Source organism: Hyperolius riggenbachi, chromosome 6 (genome assembly GCF_040937935.1).
Source record: "Hyperolius riggenbachi isolate aHypRig1 chromosome 6, aHypRig1.pri, whole genome shotgun sequence".
Classification (NCBI taxonomy): domain Eukaryota; kingdom Metazoa; phylum Chordata; class Amphibia; order Anura; family Hyperoliidae; genus Hyperolius; species Hyperolius riggenbachi.
The window spans coordinates 221947940-221970821 of NC_090651.1; the positions used below are offsets into that span (position 1 = coordinate 221947940).

Consider the following 22882-nt stretch of genomic DNA (forward strand, 5'->3'; position numbering starts at 1 on the left):
TGATAATCTACTAACGCTGCTCCATTGCCCTAATTAAACCCACCACCAAGTATTCTCCAGCCTCTGCTACACCATTTTCCTTACCTACCTCACCACCACTCCCAGTGCAACAGTATGTAGCCCCAACACATCATTATGCAAACCCCCCTCATACATGCTCCTCTTTCCCCTGATCCCCCGCCCTATTGGTGCCTCGTGTTCTGGCTCCATCTGCTCCTCCCCCTGGTCCCTTGTCCACTTCTCGCCACACATCTTAACCCCAGGCCCACTCCTGTCTCCCAGCCCCCCATTCTCCTCCTCTTACCTCCCCCCTCGACCCCCACAACCAAGCTCACCCACCAAGGCCCACTCCCCACCGCATCTCCTACCCTCCCCATACCCACGAACATTCTCGCCCCAATCTCATTCCCATCCGCCCCATACTCAGACAATTTTTCCTCTATTCGGCGGTCTCTGGAATGCCAGATCTATCCGCAACAAGCTTACCACCATCCATGATCTCTTCATCTCAAAAACCCTCACCTTTCTTGCCCTTACTGAGACCTGGCTTACCCCCTCTGACCTGCCTGCGGCTGCAGCCCTGTCCTACGGGGGGCTACACCTCAGTCATACCCCAAGACCAGATAACCGGCCTGGGGGAGGGGTGGGCCTACTCCTCTCCCCATCCTGCACTTTCCGTGTCCTTACCCCTCCCCCTTCTCATTACTTTACCTCCTTTGAGGCCCATGTTATCCGCCTCTACCATCCCCTCCTAGCCATTATTGTAGTCCTGTATTGCCCCCCCTCCAGTACAATATCGCACTTCCTAGACGACCTTGCCTCCTGGCTCCCACACATCCTGTCCTCCGACCTCCCAATCATCTTACTCGGAGACTTTTACATTCCAATTGATGAGCCTACCACCTCTGCTGCCACTCAGCTTCTCTCCCTCACAAACTCCCTTGGCCTTACTCAGCATACTAACGCCCCCACTCACAGCACTGGTAACACTCTGGACCTAATTTTCTTCAAAGCCATCACACTTTTTAACCTGGACATTGCACCATTCCCCATCTCCGACCACCACCACATCACCTTCACCCTCACTCCGTCCAGCAGCCCTGTCCCCCTCCTCAAACTGGACGCTGGCAGAGACATCCGTGCAACCTTGACCCCAATGTACTAACCACACCCCTCCAGTCCCTCTCCTCCTCCCTCCCCAGCCTAACCTGCCCCAATGAAGCGGCAGCTCAATACAATAGTAACCTCTCAGCAGCCTTAGATCATGCTGCTCCCCTGACCTTTCGTACCAACTGTCGCCTCAACCCCCAACCTTGGCACACTGCCCTCACAAAAAAAACTACACAATGAGACACGAGCTGCAGAACGCAAATGGAGGAAATCCCGCCACAACCATGATTTCCTGGGATACAAGACCAAGTTGCAGACGTACCATACTGCCCTCGTTGACAGCAAACAGATATACTTCACTCGCCTCATCGCTACCCAAGCCTCCAACCCACGTCGTCTTTTTGCCACCTTCAATGCCCTACTCAACGCCACACCTCCCCCCCAACCTTCACCCTCTCAGCCACTGACCTATCAAACAAAATTACAACCATCCGGAGGGATATTTCTCTCCTCCACTCCATCGCCCCGCCATCCTACTCCTGCCTTTTTCTCTTTCCTTACCTCCTTCAATCCTGTCACGGTGGAGGAAGTCAACCAGCTGCTGGCAACTTCACCTGCCACTTCCTGCCCCCTAGATCTGGTCCCATCTGATTCTCTGTGCCCACATTTTTCTGATCTGGCCCCTGTCCTCACCCACCTGTTCAACCTCTCCTTCTCCACCAGCATCTTCCCCTACGTATTCAAAAAGGCCACTGTGCTTCCCCTGCTAAAAAAAATCTTTACTTGACCCTGCTCTGCCATCCAACTACCACTCAATCTCTCTCCTCCCTTTTGCCTCGAAAATTCTTGAGCACCTGACCAACTTCTTGAATTCCAACTCCCTTCTCGATCCTACACAATCTGGTTTTTGTACAGCCCATTCTACAAAAACAGCCCTCACCAAAGTGGTCAATGACCTTGCCCTTGCCAAAGCCAAAGGTAAATACTCCATCCTGCTCCTCCTGCACCTCTCCTCGGCATTTGACACTGTCGACCACTCCCTCCTCCTCCACTCCCTGCAGTTAATGGGCATTCAGGACCTAGCCTTAGCCTGGATCTCCTCCTACCTCTCCAACCGCTCCTTCACAACATCTTTCAATAGCTCCTCATCCACTCCTACACCTCTCTCAGTTGGTGTTCCTCAAGGTTCTGTCCTAGGACCACTACTGTTCTCACTCTATACTGCCTCAATTGGCAAAATCATCTCCTCCATGGGTTTCAATTACCACCTGTATGCTGATGACACCCAGATATACCTCCACACCCCAGATCTCTCCTCCTCTACCATGGACAAAGTTTCCGACTGCCTCACATCCATTTCCTCCTTGATGGTCGCCAGGTACCTGAAGCTCAATTTGGACAAGACTGAGCTTTTAATATGCCCACCTCGCACAGCTGCACTCCTCCCAGATCTGCACATCACTATCAAAAATACTATCATCCACCCTACCTCCCAAGCCCGCTGTCTATGCGTTACCCTGGACTCAGAACTTTCCTTTACACCTCACATCCAAGGTATTGCCAGATCTTGCAACTTCCACCTCCGCAACATCTCCAAGATCTGCTCCTACCTGTCCCCTGACACCACTAAACTCCTTATCCACGCCCTTGGCATCTCCCACCTAGACTACTGCAATTCTCTTTTGTCTGGCCTCCCTTCTAACCGTACTGCCCCACTTCAATTGGTAATGAATGCGGCAGCCAGACTGATACATTCTTCTCATCGTAGCGCCTCTACAACTCCGCTCTGTAAAGCCCTACGCTGGCTCCTCATCAGCTTTAGGATCAATTTCAAAATCCTGTGCTTGGCCTACAAATCAGTGCACAAGACCTGCCCGACCTACATCTCTGATCTGGTCCACAAGCACATACCAGCCCGCCCCCTCCAATCCTCCAATGACCTGCGCCTAGTCACACCACGCATATCTCAGTCGCATGCACGATTGCAGGACTTCACCAGGACTGCCCCTACTCTTTGGAACTCGCTCCCATCAGCCATCAGACTTGCCCCCACCTTTAAAACCTTCAAACAAGCTCTCAAGACTCATCTTTTCATGCTCGCATACCCCCCTACACCAGCACCATAATATGTTCTTTTAGACACCCTCTCAAAAGATGCACCTATTGTCTTCATCCCCACCCTTTAGATTGTAAGTCTCTGGCAGGGCCCTGCTCCCTAGTGTTTCCAGCTTGATTATGCAATCTGACAATCACCCCTCTTGTGGACTAGAACAGTCTCTATTTTGACCTATGACACTGTATTGTTATCAAGTCATTTGCATGATCTTGTTTTTTTGTCAATTTCCTGTATGTCCTACCTTGTATGTTTACCCATTTATCTATTGTGCAGCATTGCGTAATATGTTGGCGCTTTATGAATACAATACATAATAATAATAATTATTCAGATTTTAAGCTAAGCATGCTTGAAAGTAGCAGACAGTGCCAGAGGGTAGCTTGTTCAACTTCAAAGACAACCCATGGAAAACCAAAGAAAAAATTAAGATACGTACCTAAGAAGAAGGAAGCCTCAGGATCCTCCAGAGACTTCCCATGTTCTCCTGGAGACCAAAGCTGCTGCCCTGGACTCCCTTTATGATTGCAACTGCACTCCTCTTCATGCAGGTACTGGGCCAGCCCAAAATGGCAGTGGCTGTGCAGTAGCCCGGAGCCACTCATGTATGAGCAGAGAAGTTAAGGTTGAGGACTCACAACAATATTCATTGTCATTGATGACTCAAGCTTTGGAGCTGAGAGTGAAGTGGTCAGTGGTGGAAGTTGTAGCCATGCTTCGGAACCAGTTTTTGTAGATTGGGCTAATGTAACGCAGGAGGAGCAGGCTAAGGGAGGGGTGACAAAGAATGGCAATAAGAAAGGATGACTTTCTATCCCCTCAAAGACTTTATGATAGACTCTAAACACTCTGCTGCTGTACTACCAGTGGTGGGCCAAAATTTCTCATATACAAAATTTTATATTGAAATTCGCATTTACTCATCGTAATAGTAATGCGAAATTTCAGGGAAGATCAAATTTAATTTTGCATGTTATAGCAATATTTTATAATTTGGCATAATTTGTTGCGTAATTTTCATGCAATTTTGTGAAATTTTGAGCCGCTTTTAGCGGTTAACAGCAAAGCCTCCATACATGCTATTGCTACCAAAATTGCTACATATGTTAAGGAGAATATTGAGTACAAGTCAAAAAAAGAATTTTTCAAAAAGACATTGTAGTTTTTGAGAAAATGAATTCTAAATATGCAAAGAAAAATGTTTTTACACTGTCAATTTTTTCTTTGCATTTTTAAATTCAATTTTCTCAAAAACTACAAGGTCTTTTTGGACTTGTACCCACTATTCTCCTTAACATATGTAGCAATTTTGGTGTCACTACCATGTATGGGGGCTTTGCTATTCACTGCTAAATTTGGCACAAAATTACGTGAAAATTACGCAAAATTCTAGGCGAAATTACAAATCACTATATGAAATCAATTGAATTTACAAATCGTAATTAAGTATAAGCATAAATGTGAAAATTTACGTGACATTTTGCGTAATTGTAATTACCTGATAACGATCGTCACTGTGTACTACCATCTCTTCAAATTCCTAACATTATCTGAATCAGATGTTATCCACAAGCCTATTCTCTTGATGGTTTCTTAAGGTGCGTACACACGCACTACCAGCGGCAACGACGGGTCCGCTGGACCCTCCCGCTGGGCGGACTTTAAGCAGTTGTGCATGTGTACGTGCTGTTGGCGGATGGATAAGGAGGAGTTTTTCAAGTTTAACACACAAGATGAAATATCACCTCTGGTAGTGTGAGAAACTCATGAATGCTTCATGAGAGGCATATTAATTAGGGAGGGGGCTAAGAAAAAGAAATTGAGCGAAAGAGAAATTAATGAGGTATTAATACGTATCAGGAATCTGGAGCTGAAACACAAAAAAGACAGAACCCCTGAAACTTTAGAAGCCCTTACTAAGGAGAGAACCTCTCTTAAAGATCTACTATTTCATAGAGTGCGTCACTCTGCTGATAGGTGTAGGCGCACCTTTTATGAATACGGCAATAAATGTGGATCCATGCTGGCTAGAGCACTGAAGGCGCAGCAGACATCTAATTATATATCTAGTATCAAAGACAAAAGCTCTATCTTACATCACAAATACGAGGATATTTCTAGATTGTTTAAAGAATACTATGCCGGGCTTTATAACATACCGGCTTCGCAGGGGTCTGGGCCTAGGATAGCTCAACGGGAAAAAATTGATTCCTACCTCAAAGAATCTAAATTACCCTCTCTATCTCACTCTGAGTCTGAAGAATTAGAGGCCCTCTTTACTTTAGATGAGCTTCGGTAGACCTTATCACAGATCCCCTCGGGCAAGTCACCTGGGCCGGACGGATTTACTCCTGAATACTATAAGATAGAGTGACCAGACGTCCCGGATTGCCCGGGACACGTCCCGGATTCGGGGTCCGCTGTCCCAGGCTTAATGAGGTCCCGGGAAACGTCCCGCTTTCAGCAGCGGGACGTCCCGGCCTCGGGACTCTGGCCACTCTCTCCTCAATGAACTGGCAGCGGCGTCTATAGACGCCGTGCCAGTTCATTGCCTGCAGCCCCGCTCCAGCCTCCTCTTCCGGTGTCTGTTTCCGACACCGGCAGGCGAGCAGGGCTACGGCAAGATGGCTGCCGAAGCCCTGTACTGGAGACCTATTTGTGTCTCCAGTACAGGGCTTCGGGCGCCATCTTGCCGTAGCCCTGCTCTGCCAGGCTGTCAGCGCGGGAGACTGCAGGAGAAGTAAGACGGTCCCAGGAGCAGCGCGCCAGAGGTCGGAGACTTCTGCCAGGTGAGTAAATGCTTTCTTTTCCAGGTGAAATGTTTGCCCGCATTGTTTCTTTTCCAGGTGAAATGTTTGCCCGCATTGTTTCTTTTCTGGTGAAATGTTTGCCTACATTGTTTCTTTTCTGGTGAAATGTTTGCCCGCATTGTTTCTTTTCTAGTGAAATGTTTGCCCGCATTGTTTCTTTTCTAGCGAAATGTTTGACCGCAGTGCGTTTCTTTTCTGGTGAAATGTTTGCCCGCATTGTTTCTTTTCTAGCGAAATGTTTGCCCGCAGTGCGTTTCTTTTCTGGTGAAATGTTTGCCTACATTGTTTCTTTTCTGGTGAAATGTTTGCCCACATTGTTTCTTTTCTGGTGAAATGTTTGCCCGCATTGTTTCTTTTCTAGCAAAATGTTTGCCCGCAGTGCGTTTCTTTTCTGGTGAAATGTTTGCCCGCATTGTTTCTTTTCTAGCGAAATGTTTGCCCGCAGTGCGTTTCTTTTCTGGTGAAATGTTTGCCGCATTGTTTCTTTTCTAGCGAAATGTTTGCCTGCAGTGCGTTTCTTTTCTGGTGAAATGTTTGCCCGCAGTGCGTTTCTTTTCTGGTGAAATGTTTGCCCGCATTGTTTCTTTTCTGGTGAAATGTTTGCACGCATTGTTTCTTTTCTGGTGAAATGTTTGCCCGCATTGTTTCTTTTCTGGTGAAATGTTTGCCCGCATTGTTTCTTTTCTAGCGAAATGTTTGCCCGCAGTGTGTTTCTTTTCTGGTGAAATGTTTGCCCGCATTGCGTTTATTTTGTACCGACATGTTGCCCGCATTGCGTTTATTTTGTACAGACATGTTTGCCCGCATTGCATTTATTTTATACTGACATGTTGCCCGCATTGCGGTTATTTTGTGCTGACATGTTGCCTATTGCGTTTATTTTCTGGTGTCCGGGGTAACTGTTACTGCATTTATTATTTAATGGTCATAGATGGCTATGTTTGCTGCTTTGTGGTTACGGTATACTATTAGCATCACACAGTTTCTGCACACCCATGATGCAAAGTCTCGTTTGTCCACATCATGGCGTAAACACTGCTTTCTTATGCCTCGCTGTTACATCATTACGTTAGCTCCGCCCATACAATGTCATGGCCACGCCCATCCCCCCCCCCCCCAGTCTTCGCCGCTGCGCGCTCCTCAGTCCTCCCCACTTTTCGCCGCGGCGCGCCCCCCCCCCCCTCCCCGTCCCAGGTTGGATCCACAAAAATCTGGTCACTCTATATAAGATCTTTGGAGGGGTCAAGTCTACACACATGCTAAATGCTTTCAATACAATTACAGATCCTCCATTAGACAAGTATTGGTTCTCGCACCAGATGTTAGAATCTCATATTTCCGTACTACCTAAAGAAGGAAAAGACCCGTCCCTATGCCAAAGCTATAGGCCTATCTCGCTATTAAATGTGGATCTCAAATTATATGCTAAGATGCTGGCCAACAGACTTGCTCCCCTACTACCCAAATTGGTCCACCCTGACCAGGTGGGATTTATAATGGGAAGGGAGGCCAGGGATAACACAATTCGCACCCTAAACATTTTGCACTGGGTGAAGTCCCGATCCACCCCTACGCTTTTGCTCTCTACTGATGCTGAAAAGGCATTTGACAGGGTGGATTGGGACTTCATAGAATGTATCCTCCGCCATGTGGGACTGGGGGGTAAGATGCGTAAGCGCATTTTGACTCTATACTCTTGCCCTAACGCCAAGGTCAAAGCTAACGGAGTTCTATCAGACACATTTCATATACAAAATGGCACTCGACAGGGTTGTCCCCTCTCCCCTTTAATTTTTGCCCTCTCCCTTGAGCCCTTCCTCTGTAAAATAAGAGCTAATCCAGATATACAGGGTGTTTCCTTCCCCAAATAATCCCACAAGGTAGCTGCTTACGCAGACGACATGCTATTCTACTTAACCAATCCCCACATTTCTCTCCCCAATCTCTTGGCTGAATTCTCCAGATATGGCCAGTTATCCAACCTATCTATCAATTATGACAAAAGCGAAGCCCTCGGGGTACCCCTCCCGGATACACTAAAGTCTCTGCTAAAAAGCAATTTCTCATTCAAATGGCCCACACAAGCCCTGAAGTACCTGGGAGTCCATATCACCCCTGACCCGAAAGACTTACTAACACACAACTTTATACCAGCTATGGAGAAAATTAGGGGGGATTTACAGCGTTGGGACAAACCTCAATTTTCCTGGTTTGGTAGAACAAACATCATAAAGATGACGGTTATGCCCCGCTTGCTCTAACTCTTCCAGACATTTCCAATCTTCATACCGGCCCAATATTTTAAAAAAGATCACACAATTGTTCTCTAAATTCATATGGAGCGGGCGCAAGCCCAGACTAAAATATTCACTTCAAATCGCTCCCAAGGAACTGGGAGGTATGGCCGTCCCAAGTGCCTGTATCTACCACGCGGCAGCAGTCCTAACTAGAATCATAGATTTGCATAGACACGAAGATCAAAATATATGGGTGGGTATGGAGAACGAATTAATGTCTGGTCGACTTAGGACAACCCCTTGGTCAGCACACATGCTCAAAATTACAGATCCAGCGGCAAGTCTAATCGCATATACCATTAAAATACTTGGAAAATATAGATCAAACCCACTGATCTTCCCTTGGCCCACCCCACTCATCCCGGTACTCGATAATCCGCTATTCCCTCTAGGACTTCATGCTAAAAGTTACCCCGCCTGGCGGACAGACCCTGTTATTAGGGCCTCTCACCTTATTGCCAATGGGAACTGGGTACAGATACCCGGGTTGCGCACACAGTTTGACTCACCCAACCTTGACGTTTGGAGCTGGAATCAATTCAAACACTTTCTTAGGACCCAGGGAACGAAAGAAAGTCTTAGCAGACCTCTCACCTCATTTGAACAAACCTGTATGGGCAAGGGGGCAATTAAAGGCATGGTATCCCTAATGTACTCACTTCTAAATGCCTCAGACTCTCCGGCTGGTGCACTCAGCAGTGGTGCTCAAATACCCCATTTTAAAATTCGAGTTTGGTCGAATTCGAATAGTAAATTATTCGAGGTCAGTCGAATATTCGAGTCGAATAATTTTTACTATTCGATTCGACCTCGGACTTCGAGCTCACTATTCGAGTCGGTATTCGAGCTCATTATTCGAGCTGACTATTCGAATTGGCCTTAAATAGCTTCCAACACTTGTTTTGAGGGTGAATGATGCAAGAAACATCTTTTTTTCCATGTAACAACAGCAAGTGATTATGTGGGGATGTTCCTTTAAAAAAAAATGGTGGAAAGAGAAGTTGTGTCCAGAATTTTGTTCAGTACTGTATATACTTCTTCTTCTTCTTCTTCTTTATCTTCTATATCTTCTTCTTCTTCTTCTTCTTCTATATCTTCTTCTATATCTTCTTCTTCTATATCTTCTTCTATATCTTCTTCTTCTTCTATATTGTCTTCTTCTTCTTCTTCTTCTTCTTCTTCTTCTTCTTCATCATCTTCTTCTTCATCATCTCCTTCATCTTCTTCATCATCATCTTCTTCTTCTTCATCTTCTTCTTCTTCATCTTCTTCATCTTCTTCATCTTCTTCTTCTTCATCATCTTCTTCTTCTTCATCTTCTTCATCTTCTTCTTCTTCTTCTTCATCTTCTTCTTCTTCTTCTTCTTCATCTTCTTCTTCTTCATCTTCTTCATCATCTTCTTCTTCTTCTTCTTCTTCTTCATCTTCATCTTCTTCTTCTTCATCTTCTTCATCTTCTTTATCTTCTTCATCTTCTTCATCTTCTTCTTCTTCATCTTCTTCTTCTTCTTCATCTTCTTCTTCTTCTCCTTCTTCTTCATCTTCTTCTTCTTCTTCTCCTTCGTCTTCTTCTCCTTCTTTTTCTATATCGTCTTCTTCTTCTTCACTTATTTCTCTTTTCAATTTTTTTTTAAAGAAATGCAGCTATTTTTGAGCGTAACAAATAGCTGGTGGCGCACGCATGTTGGAAGCGCCATTGTATGTGCTCCCTGGCAGTGGAAACACACAGACAGCAGGAGGTAAATTCAGCAGCAGGAGGAGGAGGATGAGTGTGTGGCAGCAGGCAGTCAATGAGGCAGGCAGCGTGACATAATAGCCCTGGTACCTAGCGGTGATACCAGGGCTGTAAATAAACACAGCAGGCAGGAGGTCCCAGACAGCGGTCGTGCAGCCCACATCGTGTCCAATACACAACTGGGACAACACAGTTTTCAACCTGGGCACCTCTGAAAAATTAAACCTTTTTTTTTTAATGGTTTTGTAGTTTTGGTTTTACAACCAATTACACAGATATATAGCTATTGTTTGACGTAATAGCTGGTGGCAGAGTGGCAGCAGAATGTAATTCTGTGTACCCTGGCAGTGGGAAACACAGACCGACAGCAGCAGCAGCAGGAGGAATGGAGGAGTAATGTGAGCAGCTATTGTTTGACGTAATAGCTGGTGGCAGAGTGGCAGCAGAATGTAATTCTGTGTACCCTGGCAGTGGGAAACACAGACAGACAGCAGCAGCAGCAGGAGGAATGGAGGAGTAGTGTGAGTGTGGCAGCAGGCAGGCAGCGTGACATAATAGCCCTGGTACCTAGCGGGTGATACCAGGGCTGTAAATAAACACAACAGGAGGTCCCAGACAGCGGTCGTGCAGCCCACATCGTGTCCAATACACAACTGGGACAACACAGTTTTCAACCCGGGCACCTCTGAAAAATTAAACCTTTTTTTTTTTAATGGTTTTGTAGTTTTGGTTTTACAACCAATTACACAGATATATAGCTATTGTTTGACGTAATAGCTGGTGGCAGAGTGGCAGCAGAATGTAATTCTGTGTACCCTGGCAGTGGGAAACACAGACAGACAGCAGCAGCAGCAGCAGGAGGAATGGAGGAGTAGTGTGAGTGTGGCAGCAGGCAGGCAGCGTGACATAATAGCCCTGGTACCTAGCGGGTGATACCAGGGCTGTAAATAAACACAACAGGAGGTCCCAGACAGCGGTCGTGCAGCCCACATCGTGTCCAATACACAACTGGGACAACACAGTTTTCAACCCGGGCACCTCTGAAAAATTAAACCTTTTTTTTTTAATGGTTTTGTAGTTTTGGTTTTACAACCAATTACACAGATATATAGCTATTGTTTGACGTAATAGCTGGTGGCAGAGTGGCAGCAGAATGTAATTCTGTGTACCCTGGCAGTGGGAAACACAGACAGACAGCAGCAGCAGCAGGAGGAATGGAGGAGTAGTGTGAGTGTGGCAGCAGGCAGGCAGCGTGACATAATAGCCCTGGTACCTAGCGGGTGATACCAGGGCTGTAAATAAACACAACAGGAGGTCCCAGACAGCGGTCGTGCAGCCCACATCGTGTCCAATACACAACTGGGACAACACAGTTTTCAACCCGGGCACCTCTGAAAAATTAAACCTTTTTTTTTTTATGGTTTTGTAGTTTTGGTTTTACAACCAATTACACAGATATATAGCTATTGTTTGATGTAATAGCTGGTGGCAGAGTGGCAGCAGAATGTAATTCTGTGTACCCTGGCAGTGGGAAACACAGACCGACAGCAGCAGCAGCAGGAGGAATGGAGGAGTAATGTGAGCAGCTATTGTTTGACGTAATAGCTGGTGGCAGAGTGGCAGTAGAATGTAATTCTGTGTACCCTGGCAGTGGGAAACACAGACAGACAGCAGCAGCAGCAGGAGGAATGGAGGAGTAGTGTGAGTGTGGCAGCAGGCAGGCAGCGTGACATAATAGCCCTGGTACCTAGCGGGTGATACCAGGGCTGTAAATAAACACAACAGGAGGTCCCAGACAGCGGTCGTGCAGCCCACATCGTGTCCAATACACAACTGGGACAACACAGTTTTCAACCCGGGCACCTCAGAAAAATTAAACCTTTTTTTTTTTAATGGTTTTGTAGTTTTGGTTTTACAACCAATTACACAGATATATAGCTATTGTTTGACGTAATAGCTGGTGGCAGAGTGGCAGCAGAAGGTAATTCTGTGTACCCTGGCAGTGGGAAACACAGACAGACAGCAGAAGGGCAGTACACAGCAGCCCACTGTAGTTGTAAAATGTGTGACTGCAGGTGACGTAATAGTCAAAGTGAACCAGGCTGGCTTAGTGAGCAGGAGCCAGGAGGTGGTAAAGGGTGGTAAGGCACATTAACGATGGTTCTAAGTTCCGGCAGCCAGTTCATGTCCCCCTCTCGCCGACAACAGGGGCCAGGAACTCGCCTTCCACCCACGCCTGGTTCATCTTGAGAAACGTCAGTCTGTCCACAGACTTGTGAGACAGACGTGAGCGTTTCTCGGTGACCACGCCACCAGCTGCACTGAAGCAGCGCTCGGACAGCACGCTGGAAGGGGGGCAGGACAGCACTTCCAGGGCGTACTGCGCCAGCTCGCTCCAGATCTCCAGGCGCTTGACCCAATACTCCACGGGATCAACAGGGGCATCGCTGTCAAGCCCGCTGTAGGACCCCATGTAGTCAGCCACCATGCGGGTCAGGCGCTGGCTGTGACCGGAGGAGGATGCTGCTGCATGCACCTCCTCTCTAGTCACTGCTGCCGGAGCCTCTACAGTCCTGTAGAGCTCGTGGCTGAGAGACAGCAGGTCTGTGGGGCGCTTGCTGCTGGATGCAGGCACCTGCTGCTGCCTCTGTGCTGGCTGGACAGTGGGGGTGGAAGGCTGGGGGAAGGCTTCCTCCAAGCGCTCAACAAGGGCCTGCTGCAAGCTCCTTATTTGTTGTGCTGGGTCTCCTCCTGCAGGCGGCAGGAACTGGCTCAACTTCCCCTTGAGGCGCGGGTCCAACATCATGCTGATCCAGATGTCCTCCCTCTGCTTCATCTGGATCACCCTGGGGTCCCTGCGCAGGCACGTCAGCATGTGCGCTGCCATTGGGAAGAGGCGGGCCACGTCTGCTGGCACATCGGCGGTAGTGCTGTCCTCATCCTCCTCCTCTGCCGCCTCATCCTCTCTCCACCCCCGCACCAACTGTGCTGTGCTGATCCCCCTCATCAGCAGCAAGGTCAGGGACCTCCACCAAGTCCTCCTCCTCCCCCTCAGAGGTGGACTGTACAGCTGCTTGCCGCTCCTGCTGGTCCAAGGCTGCCGCTCCCTGTTCCAGCAAAGCATCGAGGGCCCTGTTCAGCAGACAAACCAGGGGCACCCACTCGCAGACCATAGCATGGTCCCTGCTCACCATGTTAGTGGCCTGCAGAAAGGGAGCCAGCACTAAGCACACCTGCTGCATGTGCCTCCAGTCATCATCGGGGACGATGGACGGGATGTTGCTGGTCTTGTCCCTTCTCTGAGCGGCGGAAACAGTGGCCAGGGCAAGGTACTGGTTGACAGCGTGCTTCTGTTCAACCAGACGCTCCAACATCGCCAGGGTGGAGTTCCAGCGAGTCGGAACGTCAAGGATCAGTCGATGGCATGGCAGCTCCAGCTCCTTTTGCACGTCTTCCAGGCTCGCACAGGCTGCAGCCGAGCGCCGGAAGTGACGCACAACGTTCCTTGCCGTTTCCAGCAGTTCGCCCATCCCCTGGTAGGTGCGCAAGAACTTCTGCACCACCAGGTTCAGCACGTGGGCAAGACAGGGGATGTGGGTCAGGTTTCCCCTGTCTATTGCGGTAACCAGATTGGCCCCATTGTCGGCCACCACCTCTCCGACTCTGAGGCCTCTGGGGGTCAGCCAAATCTTCTCCTGCTCCTGGAGTTTGGCCAACACATGGGTTGCCGTCAGCTTGGTCTTCCCAAGGCTGACCAACTGCAGCAGCGCTTGGCAGTGGCGGGCCTTCATGCTGCTGCTGAGGCGGGGGGTTTGGCCAGGTGTGCCGGAGGATGGCAGAGGATCGGAGGAACCTGCTGCAGTTCCCCCGACCCTGCGGGGTGGCACCACCCACTGTGTTGCTGCTGCTGCTGTGCCCGCTGCTGCTCTCCCATCCTCACCCCCTTCCACCAAGCTGACCCAGTGGACAGTGAAGGACAGGTAGCGGCCTGTCCCGAAGCGGCTGCTCCAGGAGTCCATGGTGATGTGGACCCTTTCACCAACTGCGTGCTCCAGCCCTCGCTCCACATTGGCCATCACAAAGCGGTGCAGTGCAGGAATGGCCTTGCGGGCGAAGAAGTGTCTGCTGGGGAGCTGCCAGTCTGGGGCTGCACAAGCAAGCAGCGCACGCATGTCGCTCCCCTCCTGCACGAGCGTGTACGGCAGGAGTTGGGAGCACATGGCCCGTGCCAGCAAGCCGTTCAGCTGCCGCACGCGACGGCTGCTGGGAGGCAGAGCCCTAACCACCCCCTGGAAGGACTCGCTCAAAAGGCTCTGGCGTCGCTTTTTGCTGGCAAGGGGATTCAGCGGAGACAGCAGAGGAGGCCACTGAGGACTGGCTGCCAGAACAGGCCTCAGTGTCGGCGGCAGGAGTTGCAGAGGGGGGAGGAGTAGTGCGTTTCCGCACTCCTGCTGGTGCTGCTGGAGGAGCAGGAGGGCGGGTGGCTGCTGTTGCTGCTGCTGCTGCTGCTGAAGGCTGTGCAGTGATGGGTGTGGTGCCACTGCCAGCACCAGATGCCTTCAGCCTCTGGAACTCCTCATGCTGGTGGAAATGTTTCGCAGCAAGGTGGTTGATGAGCGAGCTGGTGCTGAACTTTAAGGGGTCTGCACCTCTGCTCAACTTCCGCTGACAGTGGTTGCAAGTGGCGTACTTGCTGTACACTGTGGGCATGGTGAAAAAGCTCCAGATTGGTGACAAAAACAACCCCCTACGGCATGGAACTGCTGCTGCCTGTCTCCCTGTGGTGGTTGGGGGGGGGGGCTTGGGTGCGGCTGGTGGTGGTACTGGCAGATGCTGCTGCTGCTGAGCCTGAGACACCAGCAGGCTGGGGGACCTGCCTACTGCTGCCAATGCTTGCAATGATGCGCCTCCTTGCAAGGCCCACAAGCGCATCCTCCTCCTCCTCCTCGGAGCTGCTGATGACGACATCCCCTGGAGCTGGTGGCACCCAGTCTCTGTCTGTCACCGTGTCATCATCATCCTCCCCCTCCTGAAACATGTCCTGCTGGGATGATGACCCCCCAAACTCCTCTCCTGATGCATGGATGGGCTGCTTGACTGTCGCCACAGTCTTGCTGTCCAATCCCTCCTCCCCCAAAGTGCCCATCAGCATCTCCTCCTCAAAATCGCCAACAACAGCAGACAATACCCTGATGGTGCCTGGGGTCAAAAGACTGCTGAGTGACAGGTCGGCGACTGACGGTGAACTGGCCTCCTCCCCAGGCCCTGCTGGGCGGCTGCTGCGAACAGGGGTGGTGGTGGTGGTGGTGAGGGTGGAGGCCTCGGATGCAGAGCTGATGGCGGGCTGCTCATCCTCCGTCATCAGTTGCACCACAGTGTCTGCATCCGTTTCCTCAATGGGACGTTTCCGACCCGGCTGGAGGAAAATCGGAGCAGGTGCTACACGCTGCTGCTGCTGTGTCTCTGCAGCGTGAGTTGCAGATGCTCCTGCTGGGCGGCGCCCAAGGCGTCCACGGCCAGTGGCTATAGGAGGAATGTTAGCCACTGACGCTGCTGCTGCTGCTGCGGAACTGTGCATGGTGGCGCGGGCGCGGCCGCACCCGCGGCTTGCCACAATGCTGCTCCCTCTCCTCCTGATTCCCTTGCTGCCCTTCCCCTTGCCCAAACCGCGCTGGCTGCCACTTCCAGACATCTTCGATGTTTTGTGCGTAAACACAAACGTTTTTTAAAAGGGCGGGTGAAAAGTGGGGTACTTTAATGGAGTGGGTTGGTGGGCGAGGTGACTGAGTGAGTGTCTAGTACAGTAAGTAAGTAGTAACAGTCAGGAAGTACAACTAGAAGTTACAATAATCAGTAGCAATCACAAGGAAATAGAGTGTGTGTACACTACAGACAGTGAGTGCACGCACGCGCAAACACGCGCAGGAGCTAGCTTTTGAACAGTGACTGAGTGAGTGTCTAGTACAGTAAGTAAGTAGTAACAGTCAGGAAGTACAACTAGAAGTTAAAATAATCAGTAGTAATAATCACAAGGAAATAGAGTGTGTGTACACAGACAGTGAGTGAGTGCACGCACACGCAGGAGCTAGCCTATGAACAGTGACTGAGTGTCCCTACTAGTACAGTAAGTAGTAACAGTAAGTACAACTAGAAATTACAATAATCAATCAGTAATCAGAAGGAAATAGAGTGTGTGTACAGTACACAGACAGTGAGTGCACGCACACGCAGGAGCTAGTAGCCTATGAACAGTGACAGTGAGTGTCCTAGTACAGTTACAGTATATAACTATTCAGAAGGAAATAGAGTGTGTGTACACTACAGTACACAGACAGTGAGTGCACGCACACGCAGGAGCTAGCCTATGAACAGTGACAGTGAGTGTCCTAGTACAGTTACAGTATATAACTATTCAGAAGGAAATAGAGTGTGTGTACAGTACACAGACAGTGAGTGCACGCACACGCAGGAGCTAGCCTATGAACAGTGACAGTGAGTGTCCTAGTACAGTTACAGTATATAACTACAATACAAAATACAATCAATCAGTAGTAAAGGACAGCAGAAATACTGGTATAGATGAGAAATAAACAGAGGACAGGAGAGAACAGCTGCCCACACAGGCAGGCCCTGAGGCCTAAAGCTGTAAGCCTGCAGCAGCTGTCTCTCTCTATGTAACACAAAAGCTACTAACTAAAATACAATGTCTATCTAACTAACAACAATATAGGTGTATATAGGAGGTGTATGTGAGCAAAAACGCTAGGTAAATGACCACAATAAAGCTCTTGCTAAGCCAACGCACAAAGGAGCAGATCTCTCTCTGCAAAGTCAGGCAAGGACGGAGAAACGGAACATGGCAGCCGCTATTTATAGGGTAGGGGCTGACCAGGGTCCCCCTCTGTGATTGGCTGCCATCAGAGGGCCTGGGAGCCCTCTGATTGGCTCTAAGGACATCAATCTGGGCTATGACGCTATTCGAGCTCGGTATTCGAGCTCGAATAGAGCTGTTAGCTCGAATAGCGCGAATAGTGAATGGGCTATTCGAGATCACTCGAATAGCCCATTCGAATAGCTCCAGCTATTCGGAGCTCGAATACCGAGCTCGAATAGCTAAAAAAGAGCTCGAATATTCGAGCTACTCGAATATTCGAGCTCTGCTGAGCACCACTGGCACTCAGGTCTAAATGGGAAGCTGATCTGGGGGAACAATATAGCGATAAACAATGGAACAAAATCCTGATTTTCTCTCAAAAATCGTCAATCTCCTCAAGAAACCAAGAGGCGGGGTATAAAATTTTCACCAGATGGTATCTAACCCCCTCCAGACTTCAGACAATGTTCCCTGGATCTGGGGGCACTTGCTGGAGATGTGGGACTGAAATAGGAACTCTCTTACATATATTTTGGTCCTGTGCAGGCCTTACACGTTTTTGGGCGGATGTGAGGGAACTGATGCATGTGATGATGGACTATTTGCATCCTGACTCCCCCTCTTTCTTTCTGTTACTCCACAACACTTGGTCTATCAGAAGGTACAAGAGGACGCTCACAAGGCATCTGATCAATGCTGCTAAAATTCTTATTGCTAGGCACTGGAAATCTACAGAGGCTCCCTCAATTCAGGAATGGTTCCATGAAATTGATCAGGTCCAGAAAATTTAGGGAGACCTCGCGCTATCGCTCCCTCATGTCCGCCTAATTACGCAGAATCAAATAGTATATACCTACCCCTGACGTTTTGGAGATAACCTCTACTTGCATGGCCGTCCCCCTGGACCCTCAATTGGCTTCTGCCCTTTTTCTTCTCTCCTCCTTTTTCTCTTTTCTTCTTCTTCCTTTCTCTATTATACTCTACTTCCTTCCTATTAGCTAATCTGTCTGTCTGTTATGTTCTCCTCTTTATTGTTGGTCATGCCAGACTGAGAGTGGGAACTTCTTCTCCCACAATATATTTCTGAAAAATGTTTTTTGTTCTCCTCCGGAATTAAAGAAATAGTCTTTAGGCCATGCCGCTCTTCATCTGGACTTTCATTCGCGGCAGCCTCTGATGTATGATCCCTCTGGGCTCAGGGCTGTCTCCTTACTCACTATCACACCAATTGAAGAGACCTGGCATTATATAAGGACTACTGAATATGCAGTCCTAACTGGACTTCTTGATGCTCTATGATGTTCAAGAGGAACCACTGTGGACGGTGGTCCACATTATGTTACAACATACACTGTCTTAGAGCATTCTCCTGTTATATTACCATGATTATTCTCTGCCTGTTTCTTGACTCTGAGCCTTGCATGGCAAAATATGACATTTTTCATGTTTTTCATGTTTTTCTGTTATGTTGAAATTTTTTTAAAATAAAAGAATCTTTAAAAAATAAAAGATCAGCAACAGCATAATAACCTTTAAAGAAAAAACATTTATTTGTTACAGCTGGTACAAATCCTGCAATAAATCTGCAGTGTGTCTACTTCCTGCTTTCATGAAAGCAGACATATTGTCAAGGCTCGATTTGTACTTTTAGTGCCAATAGGCCAAGTATGTTGTAGTTCCCCTTTCTTGTGCAGTAGTGCCCCTCCCATGCCAAGTGCAGCCCCTCTTCCATGTGTATCATCCATGTATGCAGCCCCTCTCTTTCATGAACAGCTCCCTTGAGCATCGGTTTCCCTTTTTAATGTGTTGCTCCCCATTTGATGTCTCCTCTTTCATATGTAGCAGCCCCTATTTTATGTTTAGGTGCCCCTTGGGTAGTAGCCACCCAAGGCCTGGGCCTTTGTGGCCTTTCCAAAGAGCCAGCCCTGCATATTGTTAACCTCCAATGTTTACCACTTAGCTGCTTTGCCTTCAGCACAGATAAAATTACAGTTGTGATTAGTTACAGATGAGGGGGAATTAGACAGACTAAAGTCCCTAAATACATACAGGGTATATTTCTCTAAGTTTTCCTTCTGTTCTGTGCAAGAGTTCCGGTCCACTTTAAGCACTTCAGGACGATAGGCTCACACCCCCCTAGTGACTAGGCTATTTTTTACAATTCAGGTCTCTGCCACTTTAAGAGCTTGCTGCAGAGCCATGCAACTTAGCACACATATGAAACCCCCCTTCTTTTCTGCCCACCAACAGAGCTTTCTGTTGGTGGGTTCTGATCTCTGCTGCAGCATTTGTTTTTTTTATTAGTTTATTATTGATTTTTTTAATAAAAACTTCTATTTTATTATTAATTTTATATATCGCTGATCCCTTCCTCCCCCCGCCAGCCAATCACAGTGATCAGCTCTCATAGACATCATTAGAGCCAATCACTCTCTGAGCCTCCCCAGGGGACAGCCGAATAACACTGCTGTCCCCAGTACAGCACTACCGTAGATCACATCGCTGTACAATGTAAATAGATGGCACTTTCACCGTCTAACAGTCTCCTAGTGGCGATCGCCGCTGTGAGACTGATGTGCGGAGCTCCATTATTCAAGCGGAGATGCGCGCTCATCAGCGTGCATGATCTCCTGCAAAACCCCGCCCCAGGACTTTGCACCAATTGGTGTTAAGTAGTCCTGGGGCTGCCGCTGCGTTCACATGCATGCTTGAAGCAGAAATAGCTTCACAGAGAGCTCATTTTCAGTTGTTTCACATAATGTAACAATTGAGGAATATAAACAAAAGATACTGTTATCTCCACTGCAAAACAAAATTGTTGCAGAACAGCATTCAAAGCATTCAAACAGTTAAACCAGCTCTCTGTCCTGCCATGAAAAGTCCCTTTAGCTTAGGATCCGATCCGAAGTGGTAACAGTTCACTTATTTTTAGTTTACATTCCTCAGTTGTTACATATGTGGAACAACTGAAAACGAGCTTTTTGTGAAGCTCTCTCTGCTTCAAGCATGCACACAGTTCAGAACAGCTCACTAGAAGATTTTAACCTTTAGCCAACCGCGTCATGCCAATGGCTGCGGCGGCAGCCCCAGGACCGCCTAATGCCTATCGCCGTAAGGTCCTTGGGGCCTGTGTTGCAGGAGATTGCATGCGCTAATGCACGCGCATCTCCGGTTGGTAGGCGAAACCGCCGTCTGATTAGCTTCAGCCTATGACAGACAGCGGATCACTATCCTGTCTCCCAGGGGGACAGCCATGTCACACGGCTGTCCCCAGTACAGCTCTGCCATGGATAGCAGCGCTGAACTGTGGACAGCCGTGTGACATGGCTGTCCCCCTGGGAGACAGGATAGTGATCGGCTGTCATAGGCTGAAGCCTATGACAGCTGATCATGCTGATTGGCTGGCGGGGGGAGGGAGGGCTGGGGAATAAATGTTGAAAAAAATAGGGAAAAATAATACAATAAATATTTATAAAAAAAATATAAAAAATATTGGGAGAGCGATCAGACCCCATCAACAGAAAGCTCTGTTGGTGGGGAGAAACGGGGGGAGGGGGGAATCACTTGTGTGCTGTGTTGTGCGGCCCTGAAGCGATGCCTGAAAGCTGCAGTGGCCCTTTTTAAGAAAAATGGCCTGGTCTTTAGGGGAGTTTAACACTGCGGTCCTTAAGTGGTTAATATATAATAAAAAGCAGCTTAAATAAAATGCAATGGCAGCTTTCAGAGCACATACATTGTACTTTGGGAACCTGTAATTTGTAAACAAACCATATTACTTGTGCATAAAAGTAAATGGGTAATAATTAGTTGGAAAACAAATTTTTTTAAATGTTATGTCATATGAGTTTCAGACCACTTTAACTGTTTGCCGACCGTTCCACGCCAATTGGCATGAACGCGATCGCAGCCCCAGGACCGCGCAAAGTCATCTCCATTTGAATTTGTCTCCCAGTGGTGATTGCCGCTAGGAGACTGTTAAATGGTGAAACCGCCGTCTATTTACATGGCACAGTGCTGCGATCTAAGGCAGCGCTGTACTGGGGACAGCTGTGTCACTTGGCTGTCCCCTACAGAGCATCAGGAGCGATTGGCTGTCATAGGCTGGAGCCTATGATAGCCGAAAGTGGTGATTGACTGGTAGGGGGAGGGAGGGCTTGTAATAAAAAAAAAAATGCGTACATTTATTTAAAAAAAAGACAAATAAAAATAAATAAATAAACATCCTGGGAGCAATCAGAGTCCACCAACAGACATTTCTGTTGGTGGGCAGAAAAGGGGGGGGGGGGAATCACTTGTGTGCACAGTTGTTCGGCCCTGCAGCGAGCCTTTAAAGCTGCAGTGGCCTAAATTGTAATGAATATGCAAACAGTCAAGGTGCCGGAGTACTCACCCACCCAGGCTTCACACACCTGGTCCGCCGGTGCACGATCCCTCTGTGGGTCAGCAATCCACAAACGTAGACAATGTAACAAGGATTGAGGTTGGCACTCAAAAGGCGATGATAAACTTGCGTTTATTCAATAGGTAGCAAAACGCGACATGTTTCGGGGTTACCCCCTTCCTCAAGTGTACAAGCAACCCTGACGCACAAACACCTTATGTACAAAAACGGTGCACTATAAGTCGTTGTATACAAAAGGTGTGAACAACAGGAGAAACAACAAGCTGCCACCAAAAACAGTTGCTAAAGAATTACCCCACACTGACCGCAGTTATCTATGCCAAATTTATTCTTACCGTATATACTCGCAAGCAAGCCGAATTTTTGACCCCCAAAAAGGGGGTCAAAAGTTGGGGGGTCGGCTTGCTTGCGAGTCCCCTGTGGTCCGCGCCCTCCGCTCCCCCGCCCCGCGGCCGCCGCTATCATCTGAGCTGGCGCCGCATCTTCTATTATTCCCCTCTCCGCTCGTAAAGTAATTCCCAGCAGCGCGCCCCACGGCGGCTGCTGTGATGACGAGGCAGGAAGCCATAGAGAGAGAGCGGTTCCCATAGTTACAGGAAGCCGCCCTCTCTCTACGGCTCCGGCTTCATCATCACAGCAGCCGCTGTGGGGCGCGCTGCTGGGAATTACTTTACGAGCAGAGAGGGGAATAATAGAAGATGCGGCGCCAGCTCAGGTGATAGCGTCGGCCACGGGGCGGGGGAGCGGAGGGCGCAGACCACAGGGGACTCGCAAGCAAGCCGACCCCCCAAGGAGGGGGCACTACCTACCCCCCAAGGAGGGGGCACTACCTACGTATACTGGGCACTGTACTAGCTATACTAGGGGACTATACTGGGCACTACCTACCTATACTGGGCACTACCTACCTATACTGGGCACTATACTAACTATACTGGGGCACTATACTGGGCACTGCCTACCTATACTGGACACTATACTAGCTATACTGGGGCACTATTCTAGGCACTACCTACCTATACTGGGCACTATACTAGCTATACAGGGCACTATACTAGCTAAACTGGTGCACTACCTACCCATACTGGGCACTATACTAGCTATACTGGGGCACTACCTACCCATACTGGGCACTATACTAGCTATACCAGGGCACTATACTAGCTATACTGGGGCACTATTCTAGCTATACTGGGGCACTATACTAGCTATACTGGGCACTAAACTAGCTATACTGGGCACTATACTAGCTATACTGGGGCACTATTCTAGCTATACTGGGGCACTATACTAGCTATACTCGGCACTATACTATTTATACTGGGCACTATACTAGCTATACTGGGGCACTATACTAGCTATACTGGGCACTTTACTAGCTATACTGGGCATTATACTAGCTATACTGAGCACTATACTAGCTATACTGGGGCACTACCTACCCATACTGGACACTATACTAGCTATACTGGGGCACTATACTAGCTATATGAGGTGTCTTCTTTCTATAGGGGGGTGGATTGTATTTTAATATTGTGTTT

At 48.5% G+C, this 22882-nt stretch overlaps 1 protein-coding gene across 5 annotated transcripts in view; it reads right to left on the reverse strand.

Annotated features, from left to right (window-relative positions):
• The window catches only part of LOC137521331 (membrane-spanning 4-domains subfamily A member 4A-like), a 142060-nt gene that overhangs the window by 92049 nt on the left and 27129 nt on the right, over positions 1–22882 (reverse strand). The window lies entirely within an intron of this gene.